At 36.7% G+C, this 19,186-nt stretch overlaps 2 long non-coding RNA genes across 2 annotated transcripts; both read left to right on the top strand.

The window, feature by feature from the left end:
* Positions 1 to 2,339: 2,339 nt before the first annotated feature.
* On the top strand, positions 2,340 to 5,102 carry LOC131527470 (uncharacterized). The gene is made up of 5 exons (XR_009267657.1): positions 2,340 to 2,565; positions 3,176 to 3,249; positions 3,727 to 3,886; positions 4,568 to 4,692; positions 4,812 to 5,102. It is a non-coding gene; the product is annotated as an uncharacterized LOC131527470 (long non-coding RNA).
* Positions 5,103 to 8,579: 3,477 nt separating this feature from the next.
* Positions 8,580 to 11,642, top strand: LOC131527609 (uncharacterized). Its single transcript, XR_009267704.1, has 4 exons — positions 8,580 to 8,619; positions 8,734 to 8,799; positions 8,895 to 8,971; positions 10,823 to 11,642. It is a non-coding gene; the product is annotated as an uncharacterized LOC131527609 (long non-coding RNA).
* The last annotated feature ends 7,544 nt before the right edge of the window (positions 11,643 to 19,186 follow it).

Raw genomic sequence — 19,186 nt, 5'->3', positions numbered from 1 at the left:
CCACTGTAGCGTGCATATTTTTTACATCCTCTTTCATCTGCAGTCAAGCACAATCCACACATCTGACCCTTCAAGCCAAACTATGAGACTGTTGTCATAAAAATAAGTGGCTCAAGGAATCTATCACCTTTGTTCATAGTAAGATAAGGTCACACAGAGAAGGGAAAGCCACACAACGCAAACACTCTCCAATCTCATTCACATATATGCATAATGACGGATAATCACTCGAGAAGCAGTGACGTTTGGCACCATGTCAAACCTGCCATGATGAGAATATCTAAATGTGTGAAAGTGATTTGAGCCCAACACCAGAGAGTAATAGTGAATTTGTTTTTTGTTTTTTAATGTTTGATAAATTAGACAGTTACTCCAGCACTGACAAAACCCTCACGTCTGCTATGGAGGCACTAAAAATAAAACTTTGATAAGATATATTCTTTAAATTCTATACCACCAAACAGGACAGTTTTCTGAACACTCTCGCTGTCTGTCTGTTTTCCTTTGTATTCCTACATTTAATAGAAGTTAATCTGAAATGTCTAAATGACAATTATTATAATGCAGTGAACTGAATGGATGTTAAATGTTCTTGTTTGATTTCTTTGTATTATTTATTCATTCAAGTGTTGACAGTTGTATTCCAGAATGTCATGCACCGTTGCACCTTTAAAGCCATTTTCACTATTGACTGTTGTAAATACTTCCTCAAATGTCTATGAAATGTTAAAACTGAACTTATGTCAGTGAATTTGGGTCTGATGTAGTAAATACTGTTACAATGTTTGCCTTTTAAGAGTCTAAAAATATTTTTTTCAAACAATAATTCAGTGGCATTTCACACAATGAAATTACACTTATCAAAGGTGAAGACATTGCTTATTATAAAATACTAGATTTGTATTTATTTAAATATTAGTTTTTTAAAAATGTCAAATCCAAACTGATCTAGTCATAATCTGTGATCATAAACACACACACAAAGAAAGAAAGAAAGACATAGATATTTCTATACTGAATATTTTTAGATAATCAACTAATGAAAAGCAGTTTCTTCTGGAACAAAGTGTCTTTTGTTCATAAAAGGACGTTGAGAGGATCCATAAATACACACACTCAAACATACTATTAGAATCAATCAGTTCCAGCAGTGAGTCGTTGAGAACAGCTCCTGAACAGTGTGTTCAAATCAAAGCCCTGAAACACACTGTGACAACATTGCTATAAGTCACTGATGCTAAAACAAGCCAGGCACAACATGTTATGAATATGCTCACCTCATTTTTGGGTGAAGATGGCAAGGTCAGTGTATTTATGATATACGGCGCTCCACTGATCTCACAGCATTTCTGAAAATCAGCTGCGTTTGTTTTGTAGGATCCAGCATCCTGTGACTCTACAGAGGACAAGCGGTTTGGTACGGTGCCCACGAGGTGACATGGTCGGTTCACTTAAGCCCCTTTCACACTGCACGTTGGTCCTGGAAAATTGCCGGAGTGCCTTCTGTGTGAACACAAACAATTGGGATTGGGGACCTAGTAACATTGCCGGGTTCAGTCCCGGAACGAGCGCTGTGTGAACAAAAGCCGGATCAATACCGTAAAGGGTGTGACGTAGTGATGACGCCCCAGCAAACATGTTAATGTGGGGTGAACCCAGGTGGGTATCTTATCTGGGGCCCACTTGGGTGGCCCAGCTAGGACCCACATGGGTGAACAGGTGGGCATCTTATCTGGGGCCCACTTGGGTGACCCAGCTAGGACCCACATGGGTGAACAGGTGGGCATCTTATCTGCACTGTAAAAAAAAAAGAAGTTGAGCCAACTTACAATTTTAAGGCAATAAACTTCAGCAGATTTTTGAGTTTTCTCAACTTGTTGTTTTAAGTTTATACAACAAAATTTGAGAATCTCCACAAAAACAAGTTGAGCAAACTCAAAATCTGCTGAAGCTGGTAAAAATGTTTTTAAGTTCGCTCAACTTTTTTTTTTTTACAGTGTGGGGCCCACTTGGGTGAACCCAGGTGGGCTCCCCATGTGGTTCCCAGTTGGGTAATTAATGGGAAATGTGTGCATGGGCTCAAAATGGGCTGCACATGGGACCCTATTTGTTTTATCAAATATACAAGTGAAAACATAATTAATCCCATGGGGTGATTACATGTATATATATGCACATATGTGTCTAAAATTATTTTTGTTGTTGTTTTGACACTTGGATTACTTTAATCAAAATAATAATAAAAAATCCCCTCCTTTTTTTTTTTATTACAGTCTATGATTCCAACACTCATTTAGCCAAAAAAAAAAAAAAAATGCTGTCACTTTAATTGTGCTGACAACTCGAGATCTCTCGAGTTCCATCGAGATCCCATTCCCCACGATATCAAACTACCGCGAGATGCAGCCCTGCCTCGATCTGCATGCAGTGTGGATCCCGCGAGATTTCATTCAGCAATTCCCATCCCCCACGCAGCACGCGCTGCATCGCGCCGACGCCATTACTACTCGCTGACTGCTTTGCTGTAATTTTCGAGAGAAGACGTTTGCCGTCAGTGTAACCAAGGTAAGAATTACAATTTTAAAACTGAAAATGTAGAGCATGTAATTACATTGTTTACAAACCATGATGTTAACCGAAACATAGTTTGGCTTTTGTCACGTTAGAATGTAGACCTCATACTCAGATCGCGCCATATTTTTCCTCTTATTTCTGGCGCCAATGTCTAACGTTAAACGATAATGCTGTATTGATGTTCCCTGCGCCCTCTAAAACAAACAAACAAACAAACAAACAAACAAACACTAAAAAAGCTCAAACTGCAAAGTTTGGCAGCGGGCTGTGTGCTCACGATACAGGAAGATTACGACGACGATGTGAAACGGCTTCTAGCAGAGAAGCTAACGTTAGTGTAAATAAGGTACATTAGCCTGGGACAGATCTCCATTTGAACAGTAAACAAGGCTGTTGTACTTTTAACAATACATAAAATACAATAATAGTACAACAATATTTAATATTTATCATACAAACAGGAGTTTCTGCCTTATATAAATCTGCAACAGTTTGCATTTGGGTGTTATTACAAATCATACAAATTGTTATGACTATACAAATGTTTTTGCCTAAATTAGAATTTTAATTTTTTTTAAAGTAATAAGCATTTTTCTTACAGAAAGTAATCGGACGGTCTTGGATGTTGATGCAGTGGAGCAGAAATTGGCAGACCCCACCTTCCAGAAACAAGTGGTATGTTCTTACATGACCATTTAGCAGGTTCACAGGGCTGGACCTTAACGTTTCTGCACCTAAGTTACAGTACTGTGCAGAAGTCTTAGGCCACCATTTTGTTTTTCATTTTTTTTAATACTGCCTATAAATTATCTGTATTTTCTTGTTGTATTCTAATAAAAAACTCTGAGATAATCATTATACCATTTCCAAAATAACAAATGTAATGGTGGCCTAACACATTTTCACAGCACTGTAGCTGTTTTGCTATAGAGAATGTTTGTAGCACAGGCAACACAATTGTAGTACAAGTATAAAACATCTGTTACAGAGGTAACTGTATAGGAATTATGGAAGTGTTCCATAGGAATTGAGAGTAATAGACTTGTATGGACTTGATACACACAGTAGATTTGGGGGGAAATGTAATTGCAATTATTCGGGGTTAATTTTTTGTGTTGTCTCCCCAATAATAATAATCTTGTTTTCCATTAGCTTTCTGTGGTGGCAGAAATTGGAGGCAGTACTGTGGATGAAGCCACGAGAAGAATGAGGGCCTTCCTTTTGGACCACCCCTTATCAAGAGAGTTCAATTTTGTTGGCCGGCATGGAAAGTGAGAGTTTCGGTGGCTCAAACTGCTTGAGGTTGTATAAGGTATGTTTACTTGATGTTGGATTATTAACTTTCATGTGCAAACAGAGGTTATTTGGTAGAGTTGAGTTTGTTCTTCATAAATCAGTGGAATCAAATCAGTTTGATTGAATGCAAATAATTGTCCATATTTGGACAAGCAATACCCCAAAATTATGAGAATATGAACCAGGTGTACTGCTTATTTTAGTGATAAATAACTGTTCATTTGTGGTGAAGCGATCACAAAAGAGTTTATAATAAATAACATTCAAACTTTAATAAAGACAAGTACACTAATACAAGTGAAGTGATAATAAAATAAGAACAAATGAAGACATCAGATGCAAAAACCATCTGAAATTTTCAGGCTCTTATGTTTATGTTCAGTTATTTCACTGTAATGGCAATGAATTGAATGATGACCTATATTTGCCTGATAAAAATTATAATTTTTTTAAAGAAAATTTCAGATGGACATATTTTGACATTTGTGATTAAATGAGACAAATACATTTTTTGTGTGAACTATGCCTTTAAATGTTGCCCTGTGCCCTGTTTACACACATCCATTTATGATAGAATATTATATCCGATACCATTATTGTACATCCTGAAAAATGTAAAATGGAGATGACTGCTTATTTATTGCAAGGGCTTAAATATGGAATTTAATCTATCTTTAATTCTTTTTGTGTTTTACAGGAAGCTTGAAAAAAAATTCTCTTAACCAAATTACCAGAAAAGAGGTAGAAAAGTCAGCGTCAAAGTGGCTAATCGGTGACGGGAGGAAACCGTTCTGCGAAGTCTCGTAGTAGAGAGCAAGATAGGTAAGTCTTAAGATATTTGTGATTATTAAATGGAAATACAATCTTTAAAAAGACAAGAATCGTCTGTTTTAACTGTGAAAAAGTGGCACAGTGGTTGATTACTTGTTGTCTTTTAAAAGGGCCGTTGGGAGAGCGAGGACAGAGGTGTGAGGGGCTGCACGGTTGGTTTGTTTGTTTGTGAAATAATGTATTTTAGAGTTTTCAGATATGCGTATAGAAACGATACAAGTTATTCCAAATAATGTTTGGCAGGAGCTTCACTTTAACTTTTTTTAAGATGCTTATGTTTTATAAAGTTGTAAATACACAAGTTATAATGGTCATGTTCAAATTATTCCAACGAAACCTTGTTTAAAGCGTGCAGAATACAAGTTATGAAGATTTTTTTGTTTTATACTTGTTTTATAAAGTTGTAAATGTACAAGTTATAATAGTAATGTTTAAATTATTCCAAATAAACTTTGCTTAAAAGCATGAACTACTGGTTTCTGTTTATTGAATACCTTTAGCATTTTAGTGGATTTAATGTATTGTTTGTATTTAGGGGTGTACTGTAAAATAAGGTAACCCAAAGACACAAATGTTAGCCCATGTGCATACTTGTTGTGGCCCATAAGAGACCTACATAAGACCTAGCTGGGTCCCATCACTAACCCATGTAGGCAGACTCATATAGGCACCAAATGGGAGCTACCTGGTTAACCTGTATGGTCCCTATATGGAGCCGAAACCGAGGACAAATTTAGCTGTGTCCCAGTTGGGTAGCCCAGATGGGCCCCAGATATCGGCCCAGTTGCAACCCCTATGGGCCCCACATGGATGTGTTGGCTGGGGCACGTTATCGTGTGACTGTTTTACCAGGTGTTTTGAAGGCAGATCAACGTTCGTGACGAAAAATATGCAATCTGTAATGAAGCTGAGATCGTCGCCAGCTTTAGTGAAACGGTACGCGTCACATTACCCGTCACATCGTAATGTCACGTGTCTTTACGGGTTCTTTACGGCATGTGTGTGAACGCACAGATTCCGGAAAATCACTGGCAGTGTGAATGAACCAAAATCAAACGATCCCGGGACAAATCACGGAACACATTATCCGTGTATTTTCCGGAATCTCTGTGTGAAAGGGGCTTTAGTTGTGTCGTGGCCACGACATCATAACTCGTGGGAACGTGATATTATGTCGTGGCCACGAGATCGTTTTGTCGAGGTAATGACATCCTTATGTTGTGGCCTCGAGATGCTATGTTGAGGGAATGACATTCATTTCTTGTGGCCACGACTTCTTATGTTGAGGGAACAACATATTTTTATTGTGGTCACGAGTTCAATGCGTAAACAAACCTGCGTGACCATAGCAACCCGGGATTATCATAAAACATTTTTATTAACATTAAACATTTAATTTAATATTTGTATAGGCTATTATTATTATTACATTAACTTATAGAGTTATATTTTTATGTTTGTTATATATGCTTATTTCCCCTTTCAATTTGTGTATCGCTTTACCTAGTTAATGTTTTGTGTAATTATGCTATATTTGCTAGCCTACCTTATTTGCAAATACTGCGAATGCTTAATGCCAATAAAGTTGTGACTTTATGATTGTATTTATGCCCGTGTGTGATGATAAATGAGCGTGTTGTGTTTTCATTTACAAGTGAAATTACGTGAATGATTAATTCCTCAACGAAACACTATATAGTATTTGTAACTATGGTCTATTATTAGCAGAAATAAAATTCATACATTCCAGTAAAAATTCCAGTCAGCATAATCAAAGCTTTATTGGCATGTTGAGCATTTACAGTAGCTTATTTACAATTCAGAACGTTAAAGGGATAGTTCACCCCAAAATGAAAATTTGCTGTTAATTTACTCACCCTCAGGTCATTCAAGATGTGGTTGACTTTTTCTCCAGTAGAACAGTCAAGTCAAGTCACCTTTATTTATATAGCGCTTTTAACAATACAGATTGTGTCAAAGCACTTAACAGTATCAAATTAGAGGATAGAATGTCAGTAATGTATAATGATAAGATTAAACACTCAATTTTCAGTTAAAGGCATTTCATTATTGAATTCAGAGATGTCATTGTCTAGCTCAGTTTAGTTAAAATATTATCTGTGCAATCAAATCGGCGATAATCACTAGAAACTGAGCAAGCCAGAGGCGACAGCGGCAAGGAACCAAAACTCCCTCTGTGACAGAATGGAGAAAAAAACCTTGGGAGAAACCAGGCTCAGTCGGGGGTCAGTTCTCCTCTGACCAGACGAAACCCGCAGTTCAAAAGTTTATATTTCTATTTTAATTTTGTTGCAATTTCTAACAATAGTAGTATTATGTAGTTAGGTATTTTATTATATTTTAGTTATTTTGTTATATTTTTTAGTTTAAAAAATGCTCAGTACAGTAGAGTGTTAATTGCCTCCTTATTTAATTGTATGAGTTACAGTGGGGCAAATAAGTATTTGATACACTGACGATTTTTCAAGTTTTCCCACTTACAAAGAATGGAGAGATCTGTAATTTTCATAGTAGGTAAACCTCAACTGTGAGAGACAGAATCTAAAAAAAAAATCCAGAAAATCACATTGTATGGTTTTTAAATAATTAACTTCCATTTTATTGAATGAAATAAGTATTTGATCACCTACCAACCAGCAAGAATTCTGGCTCTCACAGACCTGTTAGTTTGTCTTTGAGAAGCCCTCCTATCCTCCACTTATTACCTGTATTAATTGCACCTGTTTGAACTTGTTACCTGTTTAAAAGAGACCTGTTCACACACTCAATCAATCAGACTCCAACCTCTCCACTACGGGCAAGACCAAAGAGCTGTCTAAGGACACTAGGGACAAAATTGTAGACCTGCACAAGGCTGGGATGGGCTACAGGACAATAGGCAAACAGCTTGGTGAGAAGGCAACAACTGTTGGCGCAATTATTCGAAAATGGAAGAAATTCAAGATGACTGTCAATCTCCCTCGGACTGGGGCTCCATGCAAGATCTCGCCTCGTGGAGTATCAATGATCCTGAGAAAGGTGAGGGATCAGCCTAGAACTACACGGGAGGACCTGGTCAATGACCTGAAGAGAGCTGGGACCACAGTCTCAACGGTTACCATTAGTAACACACTACACGTCATGAATTAAAATCCTGCAGCGCATGCAAGGTTCCCCTGCTCAAGCCAGCACATGTCCAGGCCCGTCTGAAGTTTGCCAAAGACCATCTGGATGATCCAGAGGAGGCATGGGAGAAGGTCATGTGGTCAGATGAGACCAAAATACAATCGGATGAGTACAATCCCAAGAACACCATCCCAACTGTGAAGCATGGGGGTGGAAACATCATGCTTTGGGGGTGCTTTTCTGCAAAGGGGACAGGACGACTGCACCAAGATTTTGGGCAACAACCTCCTTCCCTCAGTAAGAGCATTGAAGATGGGTCATGGCTGGGTCTTCCAGCATGACAATGACCCCAAACACACAGCAAGGGCAACTAAGGAGTGGCTCCGAAAGAAGTATTTCAAGGTTCTGGAGTGGCCTAGCCAGTCTCCAGACCTGAACCCAATAGAAAATCTATGGAGGGAGCTGAAACTCCGTGTTGCCCAGCGACAGCCCCAAAACCTGAAAGATCTGGAGAAGACCTGTGGGCCAAAATCCCTGCAGCAGTGTGTGCAAACCTGGTCAAAAACTACAGGAAATGTCTGACCTCTGTAATTGTAAACAAAGGTTCCTGTACCAAATATTAAGTTCTATTTTTCTATTGTATCATACCTATTTTATGTAATAAAATGGAAATTAATTATTTAAAAATCTTACAATGTGATTTTCTGGATTTTTTTTTTTTTTTTTTTTTAGATTCTGTCTCTCACAGTTGAGGTGTACCTACGATGAAAATTACAGATCTCTCCATTCTTTGTAAGTGGGAAAACTTGAAAATTCGGCATACTTATAAATAAATACTTATTTGCCCCACTGTATGGCTATATTTTAATACATGTCTTTCCTCCTTTGCCTTCCTCTTAACATAAGCTCCTTTCGGATCTGTGAGACCACGCCAATGTTGATGTGGACCAACAAATTCTCACACAGCTCTCTGTAATGACACCCCGAGTCCTTCAAGTTTCGTGGAGTCCCCTGGGTAAAAGCATTCGCCATGTTATGTTAATCTAATGAGGTTATTTTGTTTAAAGGCATACAGTTGGAAGCAGCTATTCTGCTCTTGCCTGCTCTGTTCAAGGAGGACCCAGGGTTGCTGTTTGAAGTTGAGGTGAGCCATGAACGGTTGACTACAGTGTGCAAAACACAATCTAATCAAAGCACTACACTTATTGCACATTTTGTTATTCAGATGATTTCAATGCAAACATTAGTTTTTGTTTGTTGGTCTACACAAACCCCACATAGCAAACGGACTTGGCCTAAATGTGGCCTCAAGCTGGCGCTGCTGGCCTTCTGTCGGCAATGGCATGTACCCATTCAGCCAGAGCTGGGCCATGTGTGGCAATGATGGCACGGCGTGGATCACAGCAAACAATATGAGGGCTGATTGTTGGTGGGAGGAGTGTGGCCCAGATCAGGCAGTGACCTGACAGCATATTATGTGACCCATGAAAAACAAGATAAATAAAATATGATAAAATCATTAATTAAGTGTAGTATTGTTTAAATTTAATCTTTGAAATAGCAAGTCAAAACAGCAACATAGTGTTGACCCAGATCCGGCCCACATCTGGCCCGTGTGAAATCCATGCGGGCCAGATGTGGGCTGGATCTGGGCCAACACTATTTTGAAATGATCATGTTGACAGCAAGCAAAGCAAATCAGTCAACTGCATTAAACTGCACTTAATTATAATTTGATTATATATTATTATTATCAGTAAAAATAATCTTAGAATCTTTTCAGAGAGAGAGATCATTTAATCATTGTTATATTTATTTGGTTTACCAAGGGGCACATAATTTTATTAACATGCTGTCATGCACAAGCATTAAATAAAATTATCATAAAATTATTATTATTTTTTTAAATTCAAATCCTCGGTATCTATGTGATGATTTGTGTGAGGAAAAGATCCAAATTCAAACCATTCATCGGCAATATATATCTCTTTTCTCTGTAGCTATAGTAACAATTGAAAAACTTGCCGTTAAGCAGTTTTACGGCAGCGATATCAAACGCTCATTGGCTCTCGCCAGTTTCGTCATAGATTGCGACATGCCGTGTTTCCGGTGATGCGTGTTTTGAATAAGAAATGCGCGCCCTCAAGGAGTTGATCAAGATAGTATTTTCAGCGTTTAACAACTTATACGTTAAATTATGCCCTGCTCCTCGCACTAAACTAATTATATTCCGCCAGAAAGGATCGCGACTGCAACGCATCGTCATTTGGACTACTGTGGTACTGCTCTTTGACATTTCTGCAATACATTCTTGTGATTACGTGTCTTAACGTTAAATCTCTGTTACGTTTTTCTTATAGACTGTATACTTTATACACTCATTCTATTTTGGTTGATTTGTTCTTCTTAAAAAAAACATTTTCAATGCAATACGTTTTTTATTGCACAGTTACATGACCTGTGAATTTTAAGGCTGATTTTCTATTCAGTTTAATGTACTTTATTGGCATAATTTGTGTGTACACTACCAAAACGTTTTACAAAATGAATAATGGCGATTGTAGTAAATGCAATAATATCAAATATAAGATTCTGTATTGAATCTGGGCTATATAAGGCTCAAATTTGGGGATTCTGGTTTACTTGAGGCTGAGAATTGGTACCAATAATAAAACCTGTTTTGGCCCAGTTCAGGGCCAGTTAAGGGTGAATACTGGCTGAGATCTGGGCCAGTTATGGCCCACGTGTGGCCCTTGTCTTTAATCCATTTCTGGGCCACTTCAGGGCCGTCATTCTTTGCGGTACTTGGGCCGAGGGAAAAGTGATTGTCTGGCCCGGAGCTGGCACATTTGCTATGTGGGATGCTATCAAACTGAAGAGAAATTTTGTTCATTTTCAGTTCATGGCCAAAAGTATTTGAGCAGTTGTATGACAGTAGTTAAAAGTAATTTAATGTTTGCCTTGCAAATAAATGCTATTATCCCCTCTCCCCCAGGGCCATTCTCAGACCAGCCCATCCCAACATCTAAGATGAAGCTTTGGGCAGGTCATCTCGTACAGTATGACCACACTGTGCTCACGTTGGATGGACAGTTAATCACAGAGGAGAGCGAGGACATCTCGACGACACTGGGACTCCTCCTGTGTGTATATTTTGTGTTTGGAATCCAGTATCCTAAAGCAGTGGTTCTCAATTCCAGTCCTGGCGACCTGCCCCCACATGTTTTGCATGTCTCACTTATTTAACATGCCTGATTCAGATCATGAGCTCGTTAGAAAAGAGCTCTATGAATGAACTGTGCTCTGACTGACATGGTGCCTACTAGGGTTGCACCATACACCGGTACTACGGTAGTATCGTGATACTAAAGCTTAAAAATACCCCCGGTGCCATTGCATTTTTTAAACGGTAGTATCATCCATACAGTACCTTAAGATATGTTGTATGTACGGCAGGAACACTGTTTAAAACATTCATTTGAACATGCATGCCAGCAGAAACATTACAAGTTGATTGCCAAATGTCTTTCTGCTGTGCTCTGTGTAGTATAGTCTGTGTATACACGTTATATAGTATTGAGTGTTTCCTGATGCTTCAGTTCAGTTTGCAGTGAGAAGTTGCACACATTGTTGTTCATGCTGCAGTTTGTCAGAAGAAAGGGTCTGATTCAGACCATGATGTCATTTTAAAAACCCAGCCAACATTTCCACGTGGGCCCCATGTGGGTTTTTGATGGGCAACCCAAATGGGACCCATACAATTTTGTCCATCGGCTCCACTTGGGCCCCATGTGTGTTAGCCCATAGGGGCACATAATGGGTCCATAGTGGGCTCTAAGTGGGGCCCATGTAGATTTTCATTATATGGGCCCACATGGGTCCCAAATGGGTTGTTAATAATTGGGGCCAAGGTGGGCCACATACAGAACCCTTATGGGGCCCAAATGGGTGGCTACTCTGAACCCACAAATGGCCCATATGTGGGGATTTTGTGGGACCACAGTGGGTCGGAACTGGGCCCCATTTATATTTCTTTATTAATTCCTCTGGATAAAGTTAATGTGCTAATATGCAAAATCATCTTTCAAACCACTCCAACTCTTAAGTTAAAATGTTTTTTTTTTTTTTTGGAAACTTGTACCTGACCTGATTTGTTGATTTTCGTGTGGTGCTCAATACATTTTAAATTACATGATAAAATATTTCAACTGTGAAGAAAATGACTTCAACTCAATCTCTAAATCACATTTTTTTTTTATTCGGTAAAACAAAATATTAAACAAAAATAGACAAAAACACTTGAATAGATCAGGATAAAATGATATTCCTAGGCCTGTGCAGACTCCTCAGCTTCATACCTAAAAACAGTAAAAAAAAAACAAACATAAAAGGCATTTATTTTAAAATACTACTAAACATTTACAAGATCATTAAAGGGATAGTTCACACAAAAATGAAAATTGTCATTTACTCACCCTCAAGTAGTTCCAAACTATCCCTTTAAGTGACAGTTTTGTCACATAGGGAAAGGTACTGGCACAGCTTAATTATAACCACGCATGCCTTCTAAAGGGATAGATTTGATAGAAATGAAAATTCTGTCATCATTTACTCACCCTCCATTGACTTCCATAGTAGGAAAAAAAAAATACTATGGAAGTCAATGGTGCCCCAGAACTTCTCTGTTTCCCACATTCTTCAGAATATCTTCCTTTATGTTCAGCAGAACAAAGACATTCATACAGGTTTGGAACTACTTGAGGGTGAGTAAATGATGACAGAATTTAAATTTTTGGGTGAACTATCCCTTTAAAAGGCATGCGTGGTTATAATTAAGCTGTGCCAGTACTTTTCCCTATGTGACAAAACTGTCACTTAAAGGGATAGTTATTACTAAAGGTAACATGAACAAGTTAAAGGTGACACTATTCAGTTAAGAAATGTAATTATGTGCTAGGAGCTATTTTTGTAAAATAGCCTACATGATAATGCAACAGTTTGATTTCAAAAGAGTGTATAACCGTAAAATGTTTGACAAATTAAAAGTAACTTACTGGCAACAATTATCCAGTAGTTGCTGTATTTCATACCACTGTAAAACTACGTACAGTAGTTTTAAGTACACTATAAAATAAAGTACAGAGTTATACTGTTATTTTATTTTTATTTTTTGTTATATATTCAATAACACAAGTTATTGCTTCACACCAACAGCTTTTTTCATGATTCATCTTTTATATTTCATAGCTGAACTTCAATCACACAGAATTACCAGCATATTAACCATATTTCATCAGTGAACATACCAGTCAAAAGTTTTCGAACAGCAAAATTTCTAATTTAAAAAAAAAATCTTCTGCTCACCAAGCCTGCATTTATTTGATCCAAAATACAGCAAAAGCAGTAATATTGTGAAATATTTTTGCTATTTAAAATAACTACTTTCTATTTGAACGTGTTAACATGTAATTTATTTCTGTGATCAAAGCTGAATTTTCAGCATCATTACTCCAGTCTTCAGTGTCACATGATCTTCAGAAATCATTCAAATATGCCGATTTGCTGTTCAAGAAACATTTTTTTATTAATATTATCATTATTTAATACAGTTGAGTACATTTTTTTCAGGATTCTTTGATTAATAGAAAGATCCAAAGATAAGCATTTATCTAAAATAAAAAGCTTTTGTACAATATGCACTATTTAAAAGCTTGGTGTCATATAATTGTTTTTGTTTGGGGTGGGGGGATTATACAAATTAATACTTTAACTTTGCAAGGATGCTTTAAATTGAACAAAAGTGATGATAAAGACATTTATAATGTTACAAAAGATTTCCATTTCCGATAAATGCTGTTCTTTAACTTTTTATTCATCAAAGAAAGCTGAACAAAAATTCTACTCTGCTGTTTTCACAGGAATAAATTTTAACATATATTCAAATAGAAAGCAGTTGTTTTAAATGGTAAAAAAAATTACTGCTTTTGCTGTATTTTGGATCAAATAAATGCAGGCTTGGTGAGCAGAAGATAATTCTTTAAAAACATTAAAAATCTTACTGTTCAAAAACTTTTGACTGGTAGTGTATAACCTAAAAGTAAAATCACAGTTAACAACACATTGTGCCAGTGGAAAATAAATGTATTAAATATAAGAATAGAAGTTTGAAGAGTTAAAGTACTTAATTAGTAAGAGTATAAAACGGTCATCTTTATGGCCGCCTGTCGCCCGAGGGTCCGGCCGCTGCGGGAGAGAAATGCTCCTTAGCACGGCTTAACTGCACTGTAAAAAAAATTCTGTAGTTTTTACAAAATTCTGGCAGCTGTGGTTGCCAGAATAATTTTGTAAAAAAATACAGAAAAACTGTAAACACATTTAAAGAACAAAACTGTAAAATGTACAGTATAAAACTGTAATTTACAAACTGGGAAATTTGAATGTAAACCACTAAATTAAACAACACACACTGCTATTAAAATCTGTTTTGTACATTTAACATACTGACAACCACCATAATAAAAAGAGGTGGTAAAAGAGAAAGCCACATGAAGAATCAGGGAGCTTCGCCACAAGCAGAAGTATATACTAATATATAGAAGGTGCACAGGGTCATTCACGCAAACACAAAACACCATCATGGTAACACACATGATACTTAATGCAATAAACTTTCATTAAACAACAGAAGATGTAACATAAAGCCCAAATATACATAACTGATAACAAAAACTATTAAAAAACATGATTATTTAAACAAAATACTTTCAAATGTGGAGTGTCACGCAGGGAATTCTGGGAATATCAGTTTACAGTTTTTGACTGTAAATTATACATTGATTTGTTATTTTTACTTCTAAAAACTGTACAATTAACAGCATTTTACTGTAAAATTACATAAAATGTCTGGTTAGATCTTTTACAGTTTTCCCCTGTATATAGTACAGGAACTCACTGTTAACATATTAACAGTTTTTTTCAGTAGCGTTTTTACTCAATTTTACACTTATTTTTTACAGTGTGAGAAATGAGCACCTGATGTCCCGATCCGATGTTCTTACAGACATTTATTAACTCAAACGTATTTATACATCGCAAATAGCATTGGTATGAGACAAATGATGCGACTGCAAGTGTTAAAGTTCACCTACCTCCTATTTAAAGTATTCGTAACAGTTAGGGCTTTTCGTCTTCACGAGTCTCCCGCCGGTCCGCCAGCTCGCTGCGGGAGGAAAATACCAGTTAGCACCGCTTTACTGGGAAAGCGAGCAAGTTATATTAAAATAATACATACAAGACAAAGAAGAAAAGTGTATACATGCATTTTAACGTATAGACCATTTCAAGGACGTAAACAATAACAAAGGCGTTGGAACTCTACTGCGCATGTCTGGCCCTGAAGCATTTCCGGTAGCGCCATTTTTAAATCTCAGATCTGTCAAAACAAGCGCATACTATTTAAGTCTAGCGAAAATGTAATATTTAAGTTATTTAATAAATAAATAAATAAACGGTGATTGGAATACCCTAAATATGTCTGAGGCGCAAACCTACAAGGAGCATTAAAAGTAGTCTTCCGGACAGCTCAAAGCGGCTCTGACTGATGCTGCCTGTGCGTGTCTGCGAGAGATGGCGGTAAATGTATCGCAGTCTGGATGCTTACAATTAACTCCATAGCGGAAAGTTTGGGATCATTTGTTCGTACAATGGATGACATCAGTCTTATGTTTGGTTAAACTGAAGCTAGACAAACAGTGTCACTTACGTACTTATCATGGTTTGTCGCCAAGATGTCCGGGGAGCTGATTAGTTGACATTTCACTTGCATTGCTGGGTCAGTCTGTATATCTATGCAAATATTCTTCATATTTATTTGTATAGCGCTTTTCACAATACATATAGTTTCACTGCAGTTTTACAGAACATGCATGTATATATTACAACGCTATATGAATGCTAATAAACTTATCACTACATGCCATTATTACTGATTTTATTCGTTTTAAAGTGTGTGCTTAGTTTGGTTAAGTTTGTTGCTGTGGAACAGTGCGAGAAATAATTTGAATGCTCTATCAGCCATCATGTTGTCACAAATAAGATGAATGCAATTCAATGCTGGCTACCGTGTTTTGCATACACCTTTATTAGTTTAAAAAAAAAATAAAAGTATAGCCTACATGCAGATTAATAAATGCACACACACTAAATACAGTATATATGTGGGTATAAATGTTTTTATGCACATTTACTGTAAACACATACAGTAGTACTGGTCAAAAGTGTGGGCACTATTACTATTTTTAATGTTTTTCCGAATCAGAATGAGCTTTATTGCCAGGTATGTTTACACATACGAGGAATTTGTTTTTTTTTCCACAGTGCAACAGAATGACAGCGACAGGACAAAAAACACAGATAATAAAAAGAAGAATTAAACAATAGAACAAGTAAATAAGGAATTACAATATACAAATTGACAATTGCATGTACAGGTATATAACAATAGACAGTTATATGTACAGGTATATTATGTGCAATTGAAATGTAGACTAAGTATGTGTGTTAGATAAATAAGTGTAAGTTTATTGTCAGGTGTTCATGAGATTGACTGCCTGAGGGAAGAAACTGTTCCTGTGCTGGCCGTTCTGGTGCTCAGAGCTCTGTAGCGTCGACCAGACGAGAAAAACAAAACAAAACAGACTTTTTGAAAGAAGTCTCCAATGCTCATCAAGCCTGCATTTAATTGATCAAAAATACAGACAAAAAGAGTCATATTTTGAAATATTATTACAATTTAAAATAATGGATTTCTATTTTAATGTGCTTTAAAATATAATTTATTTCTGTGATCAAATCTGAATTTACAGCATAATTACTCCAGTTATCAGTGTCACATGATCCTTCAGAATTACCTGTGATAATTTTAGGATTCTTTGAAGAATAAAAGAACAGCATTTATTTAAAATATAAATATTTTGTAACAACATGCTACTACTGTTCAAAAGTTTGGGGTCAGTATTTATTTATTTTTTTCGAAAGAATATTAATGCATGTATTCAGCAAGGATTTTAAATTGATTAAAAAAAGTGATAGTAAGGACATATTGTTAGGAAAGATTTCTATATTTTGAAAATCCCTGCCAGGATTCAATCAATCAATTCTGTATAAAGCATCACAGGTTCCAGAAAAATATTAAGCAGCACAATGTTCTCCAACACTGACAATAACCAAATATCAAATCTGCACATAAGAATGATCTCTGAAGGATCATGTGACAAGAAGAGTAAAGGCTGATGAAAGCTTTGCATCACAGAAATATAAAGAATATTAAAACAAAACCATTATTTTAAAATGTAATAATATTTCACAATATTACTGTTTTTGTCTATTTTTGATCAAATAAAATGGAGGATTGATGAGCATAAGAGACGTCTTTTAAAAACATTAAAAATAGTAATGTGTCTAATAGTAATAAATCTAATACTAATAGTAATGTATAGTGCGACTTTGACCAATACTGCATATAAACAAAAGACATCCTCTCACTTTCAACTGTTTCCACCAAATTTATTAATATGTGATCAATATCAAAAGCAGCAGTCAGTAGCTGGCCTGGCCATGAGCAGCTTTAAGTACTACATTGCATTTCATCCTCAAGTTCTCAAACACATCCGGGTGTTCATATGATCACATGTGGTTTGGCACTGTCCTGTCTCCCTGTAGCACTCAGTGACATTACAGATGATGGCTTTCCTAAAGACAAAAGTAGAAAAACAATTATTTAATTTAATGCACAATATTTAAAAATAATTATATTATTGTTTAATACATCAGTACATGTTGGAATTAACATTAGACAAGCTTAATAAGTGATGACATTTTTTTTACCATTACCTTTTGTAAACTACTGCAGTTAACTGTTACACTATACAATATTCAAGTTTACAGTGTACATTTCTATAATGTGTTACGCACTGCATTTATCTGCTGACAAGATAGCAGAAGCCCTCATAATGCTTGTAATAAAACGGAAATAAAGCTTGGCCTTTTTCACTAAAAAGGAATCAAAACGCTATGCGCATATGTAAACAATGATGGAAACACAATGCTGCATCATACTTGAGTTAACGTAAAGAAATACAAATAATCAAATGGGGGGGGGGGGATATTTCCTTACCTGAATGGAAATGTGCGCTGTATATCCTAGAGCTGCTAGTTGCTATTCTGCTTCTCGCTTCACTGCTGCAATCCAGGTGCGTTTCTCGGAAATCTAACCCTTTAATTTCCGATTATTTATAAATGAATGTTAGTTCCAGCCCAGAGGGAGCACCCAACCAGCGGGATTAATTAAATTATTGCAATCCTACTGTGTATCAAGCGCCTGCCGCCATTGTTTTGAATGCGCTCGAATATTAACCAGAAACGTCAGAGGACCAAAGACGTCACTTCCTTAAACAGCCGAATAGCCGTTGAAATGGTCTATACCAGGGTTCCTCAAATCTTACCCTGGAGGTCCAATCCACTGCAGAGTTTAGCTCCAACCCTGATCAAACTCACCTGTCTGTGATTTTCTAATGATCCTGAAGACACTGATTAGCATGTTCAGGTGTGTTTGATTAGGGTTACAGCTAAACTCTGTAGGAAAGTGGATCTCGAGGTCCAGATTTGAGGAGCCCTGGTCTATACCTACCCATTTAACACTTTTAGGACTTTCGCCTGATGAGTCTCCCCACTGGTCCGTCAGCCGCGTTGCTTTGAAAAAAAATATCCAATTAAAGGGTAGAGATAAAAGCAGCAGTAACTTGGCTAATATAAAATTAAACATAAATCTTACTTTGATAGATTAGGCCTAGAGTTTATCCATTGACACGCAGGTGCCAGTGTTTAAGTGGTGAGTGGCAAACCTTTTTTTTTTTTTAAATGAGAAGGGGCGGGAAGACACGCACACCAATCTTCGCATGATGCAATAACTGCACAATTGCTTTTAGATTATAAGGAAAAAAACTTGAGTAGGCCTACTTTTTCTGGAGATGCTTATATATAAATAAAATGAAATTATTCCTAAAGTAAATGGTCTTGGATTGTTCGTTGTAGCCTATATACAGTCATAGGCATAAATCCCGGGGAAAAATATCATTACAAGTGACTCTGTGTATTGAAAATAATATAATGGACATATACTTAAAATAATTGTGTAAGTAGTAAAACAAAATAAATGCAAAAAAAACGTTTTAAGTAAAGAAATGGTTTGATTCCCCCCTCCCTTGCCTCACAGTGGTTTGGTCCACTGCCTGCTTTCCTTCTTTACCGATACACACACGAGTCTGGTGAGAGAGAGAGAGCAAGTTAGTTATGTGTAAGT

This window comes from Onychostoma macrolepis, chromosome 20 (assembly GCF_012432095.1).
Source record: "Onychostoma macrolepis isolate SWU-2019 chromosome 20, ASM1243209v1, whole genome shotgun sequence".
Lineage (NCBI taxonomy): Eukaryota > Metazoa > Chordata > Actinopteri > Cypriniformes > Cyprinidae > Onychostoma > Onychostoma macrolepis.
The sequence above is the reverse complement of the archived record's forward strand: the minus strand, read 5'-3'. Positions and strand labels throughout refer to the sequence as shown.